Genomic DNA, 19,664 nt, shown 5'->3' on the forward strand with positions numbered 1-19,664 from the left:
TGTCATAAGGTCCAGGCATGCAACCCGGCCCCGGTATTGTCCCTGTCTCGATTCATCTCCCCGATTTCCATTAACGGCGACATCGGGAGACATTCCTGGGGAACGTTTCCCCCGCGATTTATCGCCCGTACGGTCGGACAGACCCGGTTGGTGCGCGCCCGCGGCCAAAGATAATCCCCCCCGTACCGTGCCCGATGCAAACCTTGCGCAAACAACGGTGTAACAGCGACGTAGCCGCATTTCGAGGCCGCACGGGCCCCGGTGTGTTAGCAGGGTAAACCGAATGGCGCTGAAATCTGCCGCAACCGTGTTTGCCCGCGTCCTGAAACTACGGTAAATCTACCGAAAAGGAAGAGCATCAACGATGCAGGTCCTTTTGACTTCCAAAATGGCAGAGACGGCTGATCCAGCGAATTTCACTTTTTTTTTCTTTTTCCGTCTCGATTCTGTAGTGTTATTTTTCTTGATTTACATAAATGCATCGGATGAAATCTAATGCTAGAGAGCACTTTATATCCAGTTGCTTTCAGCTTCTCTTTCTCCCTCTCTTTTTCCTTTAGCCTTCATTTTTTTTTTTTAGTCAAGTGAACAAAATGGAAATCTATTTATGTCGAATCATAAAAATGTTTTAGCAAATAAGTTGATTGAGAAATTTACATGACGTCGAGTGTACGAAGCTTTGCGTCATATGACAGTTCGAAACTGAAAAGATATATATATAGCAATCCCTCTTTTCTTTTTCTCCTTTTCCCGTTCATTAAACGCAAGTAAAAACGTCTAGAAAAAAGGAAAATAATTAATAACTAAAGATTAAAAAGTTTGGAAATCTCAATAATTAAAAGCACGTCTGAGTTAATTTAAGTTTTTATTAAGAGACGTTCTATTGTAATCAGTGGTATTAGTTATTTAATTAAATATAAAATTTTATAAACTTGCTTTGACGTAAAAAGACAATATTTTTTCCTTGCATATAATATTGAAATTCTACTCAATCAGCAGACAATAGTTTTTAATATTTATTTAATACTATAACATTAAATAAATATTTTAAAACATTTAAAAAACATAATCTGCTGATTGGGTAAATATTATTTCTGCCAACATTAAGAAAAAAATCTTAATAATTGTATATTTTGTGTAAAAATTATTCAACTTTTATTTTTTCTTTCTTCTGTTGTGTATAATAACAATAATTTATATAATCATCTACTTTACATTTTAAACAATTTTAAAACAATTTTCGGCTTAAATTACCTATTTAAATAATACATTGATTTGAACAATTAATAACTTTCAATTCCCGCTAATTGTATTTTCTGCTCTAAAAAAACGTAGAAACACAAAAGAATTGCGAATAAAACAAAAGAAAATTGTTAAGATATTTATATTGTCTTTTTTTAGAACAAGATATATCGCAATTCATTCGATAGATTTTTTACATAATTTATCTCGTGAGTATTTAAACACAATCTTTCTAACTTTTAAGGCACAAAGGAAATGCGATTAAAATTTTATGTACTGCCATTTTATAACTTTATGAAACTTAATACACAGTCGTTTTGCTGTTTGTTCTAAATTTTAAAATTAATAAGATTAGATAAGTTGTACGAAAGTCATGGAATCGCAGCAGATATTTACGAGACGTATCGCGAAATTTTGTAAAGAGAAAAAAAATATATATATATTCATAATAGAGTCCATATTTTTAAATTAAAATATATAATTTTTAGAGGTGTGCGAATAGTTCGAATTCGAATCTGCAAGATTAGTTGCGAGAATTTCGAATCAACAATAGTTCGATTTCGAATCGATCGCCTAATGTAACGTTAATCTGGGAAAATTTGATTCAGATTCAATTCGTATTCGAATTAAACAGATTTAATTCGATTCGATTCGAAGTGAAAATTTCAGATTCGATTTGATTCAATTTCGAACATGTTATAAAAATTCGATTCGATTCGATTCGACCATGCAAAGGCTTGATTCGCACACCTCTAATAATTGTAATTCACTCGTCGAGAATATTGAACGCAAGAGGCTCTCAAGGCCAAATTAAGTCACTGCGGGGCGGATTTGGATATTTTACCTATCTCACGATTTTTCCTCGATCCCTTTGCAATAATTCGTCGAGGACGTCTATCGTCATGATTTCGCAGGATCCTTTCTTAAAACGTAGGGAATCTGAGAAAATTGAACAGCTTACCGATATGCAATAATATTTCATCTCGTGCAACATGTGTCGCGCGAATATATCAGGAATACAAATTGTAGGTAATAACGAAGTCCATTGCCACACTTCCACTCTATTTCGCACGTATCAATCCATTTATTTTATGGACACCGAGTGCAGTAAATCAAAGGTTTATAATGAAAGTAAGGGAAGCAACAGAGGATAAACGTAAAACATACATCACTACAGAGGAACGACTTGCAATACTCCAACTTAATTTACGATAACTTCGTATTATCATTTTCACTGGATTATTGGATTGCGTCGTCGTATATATTGGTGCAAACAAATAAATTTTTGTGGGTTTTATAAACATGCGTGTACACGAAAAAATAAATTTAAAATTTTTATATGAAAACTCGGAGATAAATCGGATAAAAAAAATTGCCTCACAATAAAATATAAAAAAATAAGCAATTTCATCTGCAATACTAGAAATTTAGAATATTTTGTTTGGTAAGAGAAAATTCAATCGTAAACGATAAAAAATTTATTTTTTTCTCTCACAGTATTTGCATTTCTAATATTAATTATTTTATGCGAAAATGCTTTATAATTAATACGTGTTAATAACAAATTTATTTATTTAACATAAATATTTTATGCATGGACTTTTAAAAATATATATATAAAGTCAAATTGAATGTTACTTATTGCTCCTTTTTCGCGATATCATTAGTTTCATATCGTGAGAGACTGCGAAAAACGTACATTTTAATAGCTCAAATGTTGAAGAAATTAACGTAATTAACGTAATTAAAAAGAAAAATGTATAATTTATCTCGAATTTATCTCAATTCGTTTAAATATGTGTTGTAAATAGCTGTTACTGTGAAATAAAGAAGCAAATTAAATAGCAAATTAATTATTTTACATTATTATTTTTTATATATAATATTTGCATTAAAAATCAAACTTTTTTTAAACATTAGTAAAGTTTAACATGAATCACAAAAAATAATATACGTATAGCACGGGCAGTGTTATATTTTAATAAGAAAACGTAATTTAAGAAATATTGTCAAATATACCCAGCATAAAGTTGGATAGACAGTGATATTATGTTACTGGATACGTGAGAGAACTATATAAATTGATAAAGATTCTAGACCCAGATACTTTCGCGGGAACACCGTTATGCCATAACCCTCGTTTGAGTAAAGTTTTTTTTTCGCCACTCTCCGGGGGCCCGGATTCGACAGAAATCCGCAAGGAGAGGAAAATAGGAGGGTAAATGGAACAAAGCGCGAGGCAGGTGGCACGGATATAGGTCACCCATGAAAATAAGTAAAATTCACGATTTCCGGTGGTGACATTAGCGCCTTTGCATTTTCACGGTGGCGCGCGAGGAACGCGACTCCGCGATATTAAAGAAGAATACACAAATGGATAAGCTCTCGAGTTCTCTCTGAGATATTACGTTGCTCGAAGCTATGAATAATTTCCGCGGCCGACGACAGTGCCGGAGTATCTGTTGCTTACATTTGGCGGAGCAAGTATTTTCGTCATTGAAATTTTACAATGACTCTCCCCCGAAAAGAGTGCACGGGTTCTCGTATTATTAATCGACGACAGCGAACCGTGTATATCGCCACGCATTTGCAGTCCTTTCTGCAAGAGAGAAAGAGACCAATCGATATCCGGAATAAAACTCGGTCATCTAGAATTCATATAGAGTTTCACTCGCTCGTTATGTTGTTTTTGGTAACAGCAAGATTTTTTAAATTGCTTTCTCTCTCTCTTTACGATTTATTTGCAAGATATAATTGTATTATTTAAATTTAAGATTTGTAATTTAATACTTTCTTATTATACTTATCGACGATATTTATAGCAATTAGAGATGTGTATAAGTACAAAGAAATATGGCAATGTTTGTTAGTAATAATTACTGAGAAATAAGGTGAATGTCTCAATTAGTGACAAAGTTAACCTCGTCGTGACAATTAATTAATAAATTATATCATAAATATATATCACAATAAGTACATGAAATAAATGTTATTAAAAAATTTGGATATTTAAAATTCTGAAAAAATTAAATTTTTTTGCTCTTATAAAAAATTTTAATTTATGTATTATTTCTTTATAAACATTGTTTTTATACCATTTAGTGACACGCATGAATTTAAAATTGTCCCAATTTGTGACACATGCTAGTTCATGTCACTGATAGCTGATACGCACATAAAAGTACCTATCAATGATACGCTGTACATTGTACAAGATAAGAACGTCTCTATTACTGACACATCAAAAAATAATAAATAATCATTAGAATATCACAAATTGATAAAAAAATCATAAGTGTCTTAATACACACTTGTTATTTTCTTTAAGTTCTCTTTTGGACGAAAGTGCCTTCGATGTTTTCTTTTGACACACCATCTTTCTTTTGGCACACGCGATATCTGAATACTCGTACTCACTTGTGACAATTAAGATGGGTTAGGAACTCTATCGGCTATCACAAATTGGTACAGAATCATATAAGTGTCCTTATTACTGACTTAAGCATGATAATTTACAGATTAAGAACTCGAAGTTGTATTAATTTTCTACATTTTCGGAGGATTAATTACGATATTAATGTTGTTCCTTAATTCAATGATAATTGATATTTATAAATTTACATGGCTTCTTTAAATATAAAAACGTTTTTATCATTTTATATCATATTTATTTCGACTGTCAGTAATAAAGACAAACAAATATGTTAGTACCAATTAGCGACACATGCATTAATTATAAAAATATGTATTTTGTGACGTTTTCAGTTTAATCACAATATTCCTTAATATATGTATACTTAACTTTGGGTGCTTACTTTTCATTTCTTTTTAGCTTAATATAATAACTAGAATTAATTGATGGAAGGATCGTCGATGTATAGTTGTTATCTCTTAAGACATCAGTGAGCAATAATGGCTCGATTTGTCATCGTTAGCAGCATGCTTATAATTATAATATTTTAGCGTTTACAAATGCGTTTAATTTTATTCAAAATTCATTGTAATAAATAATATGTACAATTTTGAATACCAACACATTTTTTTTAACTAAATATTGCTCTATAATAATTGATTTATTGAGAAATAAAGACACGATTGTCACAAATTGGGACAGTGTCATTAACTGGGATATTCACCTTATTTTACTGAGAATTTTTTTACGATACCGCGAAGGAAAAATAAACCATGTAACGATGCGTATAAAATGGGAAAAAATTTTTATTTCTATTTTTTTTTCTTAACAAGTTTTCACCAGATTACAGGCGTATCGAAAATGTCATTTGAAACTGTGTGTACATGGCTGTTTAAAGCCCATTATTTCCACGCGATTCAATTTCGCCGCCCCTTCGAAGTCTCACTCCCTCTCCATGAATACAAGGTTCCCGCATTTCGCGGCGCTCATCGATTTCGCGAAGAAAAGATCGAGTTTATAAACCGTTCACGGCCAACGAGCTTGACTTCTGCACGAACTTCTGCATTTGGAAGTAGCGCGCCGAGACGACACGAGGGTCTTCTGCCGATTGTCTTGTCTAAATAGCGTTCGCGTCGAAATCGCGAAATGGTTCCCTGCTCGCAAACTTTCGGATTGTCGAACTCTTTGACAAAGTAAAACATAATGGAAATGTGTTCTCATCTCATGCTAATCATTTCAATTTAACGGCTAATAATTATGTACATTTATGCCGAGGTGTTTAAAAAAAGGAACCTTTTAAATACATTTTTCCATTATTATTGTTGATATTTGTTTTTACTTATTAATTATATCCTTCCTATTTATAAGTTGGTAGAATAAACTTAATTAATTTAACGTTTTAATTATTTAGAAAAAAATGTAGGTGTATCAATAGAGATTCAAAAACACTTAATGCTTTTAACAGATGTTATAATTTTCTTCTTAACCACTGTGCGAACGGAAAAATACAGCGTATAGCTATATGTAGCATCCGGTGAAATATTCAGGATGCATGAATAGTTCGCTTAATAACTAGAGCAGGAAGCAAAGCTGCTGCATTATTTATCATCACTTTAGTCTCCCTTTTGACCCGCGTGTTTCGGTATACGTCGATTCCTTATTCGGCTCATCTTCAAAGAGCAATCCAAAGCAACATTTCAAACATCTTTACATTCAGACAAGCCTTCCAATTTTTTTTAAATAAATAATTGAGCAATCAGAAATCTACAATCCGTAAAGCAGTTCTGAATTGTTATAAGTAAACTTCTGAATCGATTTTCCCAGCTTAAAAAAGCTTTTAGAAAACCGATGAATAAAATTACATTGTCAAAAAAATAATTCTGTATGCTATTTTAATATGCGAGCAGCAATTTTGTTGATCTTCCCAGACGGCACACAAAATTAGGACTTTATGACATTTTTAAGACGTCTTATGATATGATGTCTAAAAGGCGTCTTAATGACGTCTTTAAGAAGTCATTAAGGCGCCTTTTAGACATCTTATGTCCCAATTTTGGACATGGTGCTGTCATTTAATAATGAGGCAAAAAAGAAGCTAATTGTAAGGATGACTATTTTATTGCCGTGGTGAGAAAAGACGTGTGAACTCTGTATCTCCAATTATTCTCTAATTATAACTCTATCTCAAATAAATAGCTAACTTTTGTACTTCCGGGGAGTCGCTCCCGTACTTTTCTTAACGGGATAATTCATTTGAGAGAGAGAGAGAAAGAGAGAGAGAGAGAGAGGAATATTAAGGAGACGCTAAATCTGTAAGTACCTCTGGCGAAGTGGCGTGCGAGCGGCGATAACGGCGAAAAGCGAGCGCGAAATGGCGCGATATCGAAGCTGAATCTGTGGTAACGAAGCGCTATAACGGGTAGATCGATACGCGGAGCGAGCCCTTTCATTTATCCCGGCGTACGTGTTTCGTCGTGCACTCTGCATGCGACTCTGCAAGCGGAAAGTTACCGGTGAGCGTGCCGCTTATAGGACGCGTAACGCGGTCGCATATTTCGCGACGGCACAAAATCGCTCCTCCGAGATGAAAACTGCGCGACGGCGGCGCCGATCCCACGGGAGAATGCGAATGTGGGGCGCGGCGTGTACCAACCGAAGGAAGAACAACAAAGATCTTCACGAGAAGAAACGCGAGGAAGCGCGGTTGCGTTTTATTCCGCACCAAAACGGCAAGACAGTCCATTTTCTATTTTTTCGTGTCGCGAATTCCTTGTACGTCATTTTGCACTTGTCATTATAATTGCACGTGCGAATTTATTAGATGGAAGCGAAAACGCGCGTTGATCAGAACGCGGGACGTCCCTCTCGCGTAAATCGACGTCAAGATTCGTATCTCGCGCTGCGGGTATCATCATTATGTAGGTCATGCTTTGTAACGCCTCGACAGGTTCATGGCACATCACTTAAAGGGGCTTAAATCTGACATTGCCGACCGCGTTGACTACTCAACAATCGTGGTGCTTCATGTAATATCGCTACGAGTGATTCTCTCGTATCCGCATTATTATTGGCATTATGTGCCATTGGAAATTATCGCTTCTGCTTCGTCGCTACAGCGTCAGGAATCGGAGAAAGACCCGACAAATGGGCTAATTTGTCGCATGCGATATACTAAGGTTACGTTGATAGAAGTTTCTATTTATAAAACGGTGTAAAAAAATTCTGCTCACGCTTATTGATTAGAGAGGAAGAGAGAGAGAGAGAGAGAGAGAGAGAGAGAGAGAGAGAAAGAGAGAGAGAAACTCTAAAATTAAGCGTCCTTGGGGCAGCCGATTTTAGCGGAGAATTCTGTCGCAAACGGACGAAATTGCGATGAAAAAGTGAAAAAACGAATGACACTAAGTACATCGGTGGAAAGAGATGTTTCGAGTGTTGTGGATTGGGAAGAATTTTCATGCGATGGAAATTCCCTCTTCTCGATACTCCGTCGATTCTCGCATCATTTGGTGCAAACGTGCGCAGGAAAATGTCAATTAATATTACAATCACTCATTATTTATTACGATCACTTGTTAATCGCTTAATTCCGAATGTAATTATACGTGGCAATTAACATTAATGATATTTCAAGCTGTTGTCGCAAGTTTAAAATTATTTTCAATCGCCATTCTTATCGCATTCGTATTGAAACTCAAATATTGAATACAAAAGAGATAAATTTTATTTGTACAAAAATCGTGCGCGCGCGCACACACAACGCATACACACACAAGCTCTACTTTTGATTATATTTGAATTTTGTATTAAGAATAGAATTAAAATGCCATGAAATTTATTTCACTGCATATAAAGCGAACGATAGTGTCCAAAATATCGTTAAAAAATGGAAAATATATAAATATTTTTTAAAACCTTTTTTCGAATTTTGATATAAAAAAAGTATATCAAATATATAAAGTATAAAATAATATTTCTCTCATGTCTCAAAACTCTCAAATACACTTCAGCCAAATATTTGAAATATCAATTTTATAATTAAAATTAAGCAGAAAAATATTTATAAATTAATAATTAAGACTAAGTAAGTTATTTAACTTATGTGTAAGAATTTATAAAAGCAGATATAAATATATATATATATATATATATATATATATATATAACTACTTGGTATTTTATATAAATTTTATAAATATATTTATAAAAATTAATATTTGTTAATTTGTGTTATACTTAATGCTGAAATTTAATAGAGTTCTCAGCTGATTTTAGAAATCTATTTTTTTCAATTTTGATAAAGGGTTTGCTTGATTTCATTTACATATAAAAGTCGTTCGAGATAATAAATGTCCGAAACCACAGTGATAGACCCCGAGACGACAAACTGGTGACACGTGGAAAGCAATTTCGGGTCAAGGTTCATACAGTCAACTATATTGAGATACACGGACAACGGGATCGAGAGATTGCAAAGGCAAAAGTTTTGCGCGATACGTTTACAGCCATGCGACGGATACTGTGGCAACGCTTCCCATCGTAGACGAGCCGACCGCGAATGCGAACCCTCTTTCGCTCGCCGATAAAGGACTTTCGATCGCTGTCAACGTGCCACGACTGTTTAACGTGTGTCAGACTTTATTAATTTCCGATAAGATAATTCCGATATTTCTCATTTGCGACGGTGTTAAGATAGAGATATCGATTTAAATGCAGACGGAGGAAAAATAATTAATGATAATAAAAATGCAGTACTTCACCAAACTATACATTATTTTATACAATTATATTATTTATAATTGAATTTTATCTTGACAAATGTTATTATAAATAACGTTTGTCGACTAAAGTTGCCTTCATAACTTGTTGAAAATCTTTTTGTACTAAGAAAATGCTTACCGTCCTCAGCATTACTTAGAACTTAAACGAACTCAATTTGATTTGATGTCAATAAATATATACGTATGTAAATATATAAAGAAAGTGAACTCTATAAATTTTCCAAAGCAAACATTATTCATTCGTTAGACTCCTAGCTCCCATTAATCATTTGTTAGACACTTCAAAAGAGACAAAATTTTATCAACGCGATTTACTACTAAAACGAAGAATAATTGATAAATCTTATCAATAAGTTATATTAGAAAATATATAAAAAATATATTAAGTTAGATCAACAAGAAATAATTCAAAAATTCACACGGGATATTTCTGTTTCGTTTCTCATTAATCACTTGTTAGACTCTTCAAAAGAGAAAAAATTTACCAAAAAGATTTACTACTAAAGCGAAAAATAACTGATAAATTCTGTCAATATGTTATATTAGAAAATATATAAAATATGTATCGAGTTAAACTAATTAGAAAAATAATTCAAAATATCACGCGGGATATTTCTATTTTGTTTCGCATCTCTGTTTCTTTTCTCTTTGCTGTAGAGAGAAGATCGTTGCTTTTTCCTCTCGTGTATCGCTTATTCGAGACATGCAATGTCGATTCTTTCCGAAACAATCGTCCACCTGCGTAGCACCTGTCGTAGGTTTTACCGACCTACTGGCGACGATAGCACGCGAAAATGGGAAATACCAGAGATCGCTCACGTTCTCTTTCTCTCTCTCTCTCTCTCTCTCTCTTTCTCTCTTCCCTCCTCTTCTGCATGAAAACGTCGCGCGATAACTCGTACGATGTTGTCATTCAAGAGGAAATGGAGTTCCAAGATTTATTCGTGATATCCCAGCGGGTCGATAAGCTTTATTATTTGTGCGCGCCGTAGCGAGATCAGCGGTGGAGTATGATAAACATTTTCGTCGCCGCGCTCAAAGCAGATTACTTCCGTGATATTTCTCGGCCTGTCCCTGCCCGGGGGATCCCGGGGATTCACGCGATCAAAGGCATTCTCCTATCGAAAAGACACGCGGATCGTGCATTGTGATAAAAGCCAGATACGACGCCGGCTTATTTGGTTGTAACGGGAATTCTCGAAATAAAAATGATGTGCGCGCATTATTCCCGAGTCGTTTACAAAATGACTCGTTCTCAGAATTTCACTTGCGCGATTGGGCCGCTAAACATGGGAATTGAATTGAAACAGCGCCATAAAGGATACATGGATTCTTAAATCCGCTTTAGACGAGGATTTATAAATCGCGTCATAATTCAACGTGTAATCCTATTTGCAGTTTTATAGCGGTGTGCAATATAAAAAAGCATTTGGGCGATGACTCGGAATAGACACGTATAAAATGTATATCAAACACACGACGTGTAAAATTATCAATTGAATTCTACCCTGAAGTCTGCGAATTATAGATCGTCCGAAGTTGGGTTTACCTGCAGAAGCAAAAGAATTTGTAAAATATTTACTGTAGAGTTGCATTGTTGAAAGCGCTGCTGCAGTACTATTTCACGATTCTACGGAAAGAGGAATCTAAAATTGTGTGTGCCATGTAGAAATAATCGTGAGCCAAAGGTAAGTATATGTAAAAATTTTATCTATCCGGCTCACGTCCGCATGGCGGAACAAGCTTGATTATATATGTAATTCTATATGATTATCAAGCGAAATGTGTGATTTATCACCCATCCTGAGAGGAAGTTCCTGTTACATTAAATAATAAAATTACATGTAACTGTATTTTGCAGCTGACCGGTAACATGCGGGAATTAAAAAGAGCCAAATGTAACGTGTTGATTATATTATGCTCGGCGTAGCATTTCACGTACATCACTCTTTATTAATCTTTTTACATTCTCTTTGCATTTTATTTGCGCGATATAGCGCGAATAACGTTAACGCCAGACCGAAAGCAAACCCCGAGAGGACGAGCTCTTTTAAAGGGGCTACAAATCTCATGCTCTTATGAACTTTAGACCAATTTTAGCGATGGAAAAATGTCGGGAAAAATCGAGTCCTTTATCATATTAACCCCTTTGCGGTAAACAACAAGGCTATACGGAATCTTCGAGCTAGATTATAATTTTTGCTATGCCAATTGCGCAAAAACTGGTTTACCTCTGTGCGCTAGCTAGAATATGTATTTTGTGTTTTATATTAGCGGATGAATCTAAATCGCATGTTTCGAGTGTACCCGCATTAAGCGCAGCTTCTATATATCAAAATTACCAGAGCAGATTACATTTTAACGTTTTGTTATATTTGCCGCTTTATATTTAATGAAAAGCACAAATTAACGCATTATTCGTATACAACAGTAGAAAAAAAAAACTCTTCACCAGTGTACAAATCTCTCTGTGCGGTTAAACAGGTAGAAAATCAAGTAGTGCGCGTAAAGGTGAGCGAATATATATGTAATAAAGTTGTAACTAGGACATGAGTGGAGCAAACCTCGCGGTCGCTCGCTGAGGACGCCTTAAAATATGCTCCTGTCGCTCGATGAGAAATCCTTGAAATATATAACTATATCGCCGCCCCGACGAGTGTCCTTAAATACACGCTGGCAATTTTCAGGACGTCGTTCCCAACTCGGACGGCGGCGCAAAGCCAAAGGATTCGCGCGCGCATCGGCTATTCCGAGCGTTCCCGTATATATATATATATGTATATATAAGCCAGTCATGCAATTAAAATCCGTTCATCCGGCAAAAATGCCGAGGAGGGTTAATGAGCGCGCGCGTATCTCGAGCGAGCGTTCCCGTGCGCTCGCGAGCGTAACTCCGACCGCACGCGATTAACCCCGGTGTTTATCCCGCGGGGCACACGCGAGGAAGCGGAGGGAGGGGGGGGGGGTCCCTCTCGTTCTTCTCCCCGGGAAGCTAGAGAAAAGAGTTTTCCGCGTGGCGTTGAGCCGAGCCGAGCTGTTCGAGCGCGAACGGAAATGGTTATCGATGCGCACCGGAAGCTCACCGCGTTGCGCTCGTGTGTTGTTGTCGTAAAAGAGAGCCCTCGGGGGCTCCCCCGCGAGGGTACGTGCAGCGGTGACCAGTGGCGAGAGAAAAAGACGAGGACGCGGACGAGGAAGAGCGGGAAGAACAGGTCGGGCGTGAGGAAGAAGAAGGGGGACGAGGAGAGTTGCCGCGAGGGGGTGCCGAGGGGGAGAAGAGGGAGGGGGAAGTTAAAGGGTGGCTGTCGCGGAGGATGGCCGAGAGCAACGGAGGGCGGAAGATAAAAGGATAGGAAGAAGAGGCGACCGGCGGACCAGTCCCGACGAGGGTGGGACGCATACGGTAGATCGCGAGGGGGGTTAGCGGTGTGGCACCGACGCCGACGTCGAGGTTGGGGTGGACGTACCGCAGGAGAGGGGCGCCATTATATTTGCGCAGGGCCGTCCAATAGGGCGCAGTATCGTCCCGACCGCCGTCGCGTTCGCACACCGTCGTATAGTTACGTCTCTGGACTCTGTGAAACGCGCGTAAAACCACCGCCGTCGCCGTCGCCGTCGCCGTCGCCACCTCCCCCTCCCTCCGAACGTCCACGTCCGGTGTCCCGGCGAGGGTGAGATCCACGCGAGACGTGTGTACTCGTCCTCTCCTTACCGTCCCCCTCCGGTATCTATCCCGCATCCGTGTCTCTGTATCTTTTCCTTTCCCCGTGTTTCGATCTCTCTACATCCGTATCTCTTCACGTTCCGTACATTCCTCATCCCTCACCACCGGATTGTCGCGCGTCCGTCGCAACTTTTACTCGCCCGCACGCAGTATAAACAACAACGGAGAGCGCGAGAGTCCGCCTACGCACGAGGAAATCGCAAGTGGAAAGTGTTGCGCTGCGACAAAAGTGAGTAGATAAAGTGTTTGCGCTTGATGTGAAAGGAGTAAAGGATCGGAGAGGAGAAAAGGGAGGGAATATCCGAAACTCCCCGGTCCTTTTCCCGATTCTCGGTTCCGTTTGCGGTTCCTGAGGGACGGCCTCTCGGAACCCTTTGTCCCCCTTTTTCACGTTACGTGAGTTCTGTGTGTTTCACTTTCACGCAACGCGATATCCGCCGCCGCCGGTCGTCGACGAGGGCAGAGGCTCCAATTAATTGAGAATTGCTCCGATTAATCGCATTCCTTTCTACGTGAAGGCACGCGAAAGACTCGCCAATATCAGAACCGGAGATTTAAACGCGACATAGTGCGCGTTCAGCAATCTTCGTGAGAATTAAGTGCGGGGTTGAGAGAGAGAGAGAGAGAGAGAGAGAGAGAGAGAGAGACTGATAAATTGAGGAAACTGATAAATTTGCGATAAAATTTTGAGTTTTAATATTGTAGATACGAAGAAGTAATTACATCCATTAAAAAACCGGTACGTTTCTCGACATCCGGAAGATTGAACTGAGCGAAATCGTACGATCTTGTTTCGCGTTCTAGATCAATCCCCAATTTAAACCGACTAACTTTTCGCTATTTGTAACATGACTCGATCTATTATCGGAGAAACACATTCGATTACACGACCACGCAATTTGTTCTCCAACGGAGATTTCGAAGGAATTCGTAATTTGTCGCAACCTTTTAATTGCTGACACACACAAATCCTCTCTCTCTCTCTCTCTCTCTCCCTCCCAATATCTGGGAGTAACTAAAACCTGCGCCAAGTTGTGTTGAAGGGAAATACGAGTGAAATTAACTGAGAAATTAGGATGTTAACTCTTTATATTTTGGAAACTTAATTTGCCTAAGTCTTTTAATTCATGACGTTAAGTATCTCTGTAATTAAGTATCTCTCATCAAATTTTCACCAGAGGAATATCGATTTCATGTTCCCTAAGGAATCTATCGTATTTGAAGTGATAGTCCACTCCATACATTGTAAGTAACGAGTAATGAACTTGAAATTGCTTTTTGATAAATCGCGGAGATCCATCTTGGATAAAGGGACATTTTTAATTTATCGATAATTTCCATACATATTTAAAAATGTTATATGTAAGGAGTTATCTTTATAATTTTCTACATTATTCATTCATTACTTTATTATCCCTTAGCGTTACCGTATCCATATCTTCTTTATATATTTAGCAGTAATTAAACATCTTATTTCTAGACTTTTACTGTTCTTGTTAACAAACTTAAAATCATGTTAGTAAAATATCACATTAATATTAAATGTGCGTGCCAAGAATGTGCCTCGTCTAAAATAATTACTAATTCGATTAGAAGCCGATTTAATGGATATTTCAATTTTTATATTTATTTCAACAGTCTAAAATCGTCTAAAATCTCACGCTAATCGTTTGTGTAAGTTAAATTTCTCTGGCACTGAAATGCGCCCAAGTTCGTCTTGTGAACGTTAAAGAGGGGAGAAAATTTGTCAAAGATACATGTGTATACAGCTTTAAGATCATTATCAGCGCGTAACCGTAATTCGAGTTGACAATTTTCGCGTTGCGTGAAAGTTGTTGGATTAGGGGACGGTTATTTCAGTGGACCTTCTAGTGATAACGGATAACGTGAGGTAGGTAGACGCGATTATGCGTTTCTTCATTTCTACCGTGGCATGAATTCGAAATAGACCTTCGTCCAGTATAATAAATTTTTAAGTACCTTGGACCTTGTTGATGCTAAAATATAAAATAGATCCCGTTACGCATGTGCCGTTAGAACTGTCTTGAAAATTTCGAGTAGGTGCACAGTCTTAGAGATAAAACGATGTAAATTTTTGTACGTCATCTCGTATCAATAATCGTAATGTTATGCGAAATTTCACTCAGTGCTTATAATTCGACTTAAATAACTAGATTTGTTCAGTTTATCTGTGACCGTTATGTGCGATTTTTACATTTCCCACGGTTAGACTTATCTATGCAATGATACAATTAATAATAATATATTAATAATAATACAGATATAGTCAAGTCTAATCATTAATTATGTAGAAAATTAGATTCATCTATATTTAAATAATGATTTAGATGCGATTAAGTATTGCATTTTCTCGGATAATAATTTTCTCACTGCCCTGCTTTTAATTTAATCAATTTTCAAAGGTATATAAGTATCAAAACATACATATATAATATCTTATATTATTTTATTCTCGCGGTAATAAATTAATTTCGTAACAAAGATGAAACAAAGAAATGGAGACGGTGATTAAAATGCAAGACATTAAATCAAAGAATACTAGAGATAGTTGGTATAAGTATTATCAAAACATCTTTTCTCTTCAATTATATTTTCTTATGAAAAAAGAAGCAATTTATCTTAACCAGAATAATTTCTGCTCCATCTTTCGCACACTTTTCGCTCTGATTCATTCTGGTTTAATTATACGAATCATGAAAAAATAAAGGCATCTTTGTTATGAATTTCCTTCATTTCGGTTCGGTCGTATTTTTCACGTATCTGCGCGCACGGATATACTCGTATATTCTTGTAGAATATCACAGAATTTTGCTGCAAGCGCTGCGCCTCTGTATTCAAACAGAATTATGCTCATTACTTTACGTCGTCGATACAATAGATATCATTATCACACGTCAAATTTACGAGAGTAATGTTCTTTGTATATGTTAAAATGCAATTTCAAAAGAAGTTATAGTTACATTTATTAATATTAATATAAATGTTATTAATTGAGAAATTACTTACTTTAATTTAATTATTTAATAATTAAATAACTAGATTGGTTGATTTTACCTGTGATTGTTATATGTGATTTTTACGCGTAATTTAATTATTTACTTACGCAGTTGGAAAATTTATGATAAATTTAATTTTAATATTTTAACATTTTATGTCCTGTGACACAATGTATTCAAATTTTTGTGTTAACTTAAAGTTAACAAGATATTAGAAAGTAACATAAACGAAAACATTATGAAACAAGATATTAGAAAGTAACATAAACGAAAACATTATGAAACATTAGTAAAAATTAACATAAAAAGTTTAACATTTCGACACAATTTGAGAATAAATCGTGGAAATACATTTTTTCAGTAAAATTACACACATATGATTATCTTTTATTTATTTGTCTTATAGAATTTTAAATTACATTATTTTCGCAGAATAATAATATAATTATATTAACATTAACAGTAAAATTAACAGTTAATATACAGTTAAATTAACATTAAAATTTGATTAAAAATTCTGTATAAAAATTTTAACAAGAATTTTTAACGCAAGTACAGATTGTTTTTTAGTGTGTACGTAAAGTAATTGTACGACAAATAATTCTTGAAATGCGTGAAAATTTTGGACAATATGAGGAACGTTCTGCACACTGCAATCGAAAACACAGAAATCACAGCTCATAGTTCATTTTCATTAAAGATATAATTCCATAACAAGAATGCCAGCATCAATTTGCGGATGTTATTTAGGTCAACTTAATGCCACCTTTCCGACTAATAACGGTCAGTAATATTAATAACGTGTTATGCTTTCGCGTGTGCAGGCAAATTGTAGCGTTGCCGCACGTCATTATTACATAAAAGCTCTGAGTTACTGTGCGAACTTCTATTTTAGTTAATTAAAAATGAAGCCTTTCTTTCGAGCGCACGATCGCGTTTTATCTCGCGGCGCACGCATGCGATCTAGTTAGTAATTCTGATAACATCCGCCGAGGAAAAACGATATGGAACAATATCACGCGGAGTCTTTGCCTTTGTAACTTATGTCGCTGACAAAAACGACAACGCTCTTTCTTTAATTTCACGCAGGGGAAAAAAATACATGTTTTAAATTTACAGAATTTCGGTCCACTCAGTTCTCTCGCGTATGAATAAATGAGAGTCCCCATGAAAACTTGAAAAAGAACGCAAATAGGTTTTGCGTTATACAGATTACTCTCTATATAATTAAATGTGAAATGTAATATTGAACAACTTCTTTATTAACAAATATAAAAAACATATACGCATATATATTGTATAATAAAATTCGAATTGTTAGAATAGAAAACTTTTGTCATTGTTCGTTACTAATATTACATTTCTTGAAGAATAAAATTGTATAAAATAATAAAAAATTTCTACTAATACTTCTACTAACAAAGTTGACCTGGAATTGGAAAACCTGAGAAGGCCTGATTTATACCGCTGATCTTACTTCGCGGAAAAAACTTGCAGAACGGAATATAATATAAAGTTTACAGTACATACAAGGAAAATATCTTCTGTATTATATAGTTCTATTGAAATTTTTATTCAATTAATATTAACGTTACAAATATATTGAATCAAAAAAGTTATTTTAAATATTTTTTTTATGAATGCGGAACCGCTTGCTTATTTATTTTATAACAACGCATAATCAATCTTTATTTGCTTTAATAAAGAGCATATTTATAGCATATTTACACATACAAATTATATGTATATCTGCCTGAATAAGAGAAAGAGAAAATATTACAAAAGAAATGACAGATATAGACAATGGATCTATTTGCATGAAGAATAGTACGATAATTTGTTTAATTTGATAGTGATAGCTTTTAATAAAGTTAATCGTTCGAGAATCTATTTAGTGTCAGATCACATTACGATCATCAATTCAACATTAAAATCAGTCACTTCAAAATGCTGCTAATATCGTGGTATATTCGCTGGTGAAAAAGTCATTGAAATGCAGTTGAAGTGTCATCGAAATGCAGTTATGTGTCTTTTTTATTCAATTACTAATTAAACCGCAAACGCGCTTCGAATATATGAATTGTGACGTCAGTTCGATTGGGAAAAATCTAGAAGATATCATATTTCTCATCATAAGCCTCTTCGAGAGAGTGATAAGAATTTGCGTCAAACACGCAAATACGCGTTATGATCCCAAATTGAATATATGTATATCAATCTTTTATTAGAAATTCTTTGTGCGCTCCGTGCTCTAAACGCATTTATGGAAATTGATATTGCATAGGAAAATGTACTTCAGGCGCTTACTCACGAGCTTCTATCACGATGACAAAGTTGCTTCGTGGAATGCATAATTTTTTTATTAAAATTCTTTACAAACTCATCGCGAACTTGGCGAGGATCGAAACGCTTTCGACATTGAGTTCGATCGCGCATTCGACCGCGCGAATTTAAATTTAATCCGAAATCGTTCATCCATTTGTCGCAAAAGTGAAATGCCGCCGCGCATTCAGTACGCCGCCCTGGGGTTAAAATTCTAGATGCGTTTTTGCAAGAGTCGCGCATTTTGTACGGACAAAAAAAATGGCAACTCTGCAATTCGTTGCTGTAATTGGATTGGTTCTATTCGAAATTAAACTCGTTCTGCTTTTATTGAAATTCCTACGGAAACCCAATGCACGGTTTATAAAGAGTGTAATATAATACTAGAGAGAGTTGTGGGAGTTTTCGATGCGTTTTAATGTTTCTCGTTTCTTGTCCACGCGTCTATCCGATGGCTATTGCAATCTTGCAAATCGTCAACTTTGGTTGCGCTGTTTGCGTATACAGGTACATTTTACATTCCGAATTATTGTTGATTGCGGTATAGCCACGTTACAGATTGTCTTAAACTATTATCGAGTTAGATTCTCTTTCTAACTTTCGTTTAAAGTACTATTCGAAGTTGGCCATTCATTTGTCTTTGCTCTTCTCGTCAAGCACTTGTAATTTACTCGTATAAAACGGTAAATTGAATTAACCACTTACGCGTTATTTAGTGTTACAGATCAAAGGTGAGAAAACGATTTACTAAATTATATATACGCATATATATAATGTATACTGAAATGAAAGTAATATTATTCTTGATTTTATTAATACCGGTCTTAGATCTCCAAAATTTGTATTCCGTTTTTCTGTTTAAATGAAAAGTATATTGTCGTAATATACACATACTGACTAATTAATTTGTAGAATTAAATGTTCTCAAAATTTTTACGCAATAAAAGACATTCTTGATTATTCTACAATTTAATATTATTATAAAATTTATTATAAAAAGTATCATATTATTTTCAATTAATTCACCTTTCAACTTCATTAATTAACTAGAAATAATCATTTTGTATTTCTTACGAGCACAATATAAACATAAATCTATGAAGATTTTCTGATATGAATAATTTACGAGAGATTGGTTTATGCCTCAAAGATTTAATAATTTGGTAATT

At 35.5% G+C, this 19,664-nt stretch overlaps 1 protein-coding gene across 1 annotated transcript in view; it reads left to right on the plus strand.

Moving 5' to 3' along the window:
- The first annotated feature begins 12,806 nt into the window (after positions 1 to 12,806).
- LOC105459174 (1-phosphatidylinositol 4,5-bisphosphate phosphodiesterase epsilon-1-like) overlaps positions 12,807 to 19,664 on the plus strand; it is a 126,318-nt gene continuing 119,460 nt past the window's right edge. Inside the window, exon 1 of the mRNA XM_011704975.1 lies at positions 12,807 to 13,385. The gene's annotated coding sequence lies outside the window, so the exon portion shown is untranslated. The remainder of the gene's footprint in view (positions 13,386 to 19,664) is intronic.

This window comes from Wasmannia auropunctata, unplaced genomic scaffold (assembly GCF_000956235.1).
Source record: "Wasmannia auropunctata unplaced genomic scaffold, wasmannia.A_1.0 LD336101.1, whole genome shotgun sequence".
Lineage (NCBI taxonomy): Eukaryota > Metazoa > Arthropoda > Insecta > Hymenoptera > Formicidae > Wasmannia > Wasmannia auropunctata.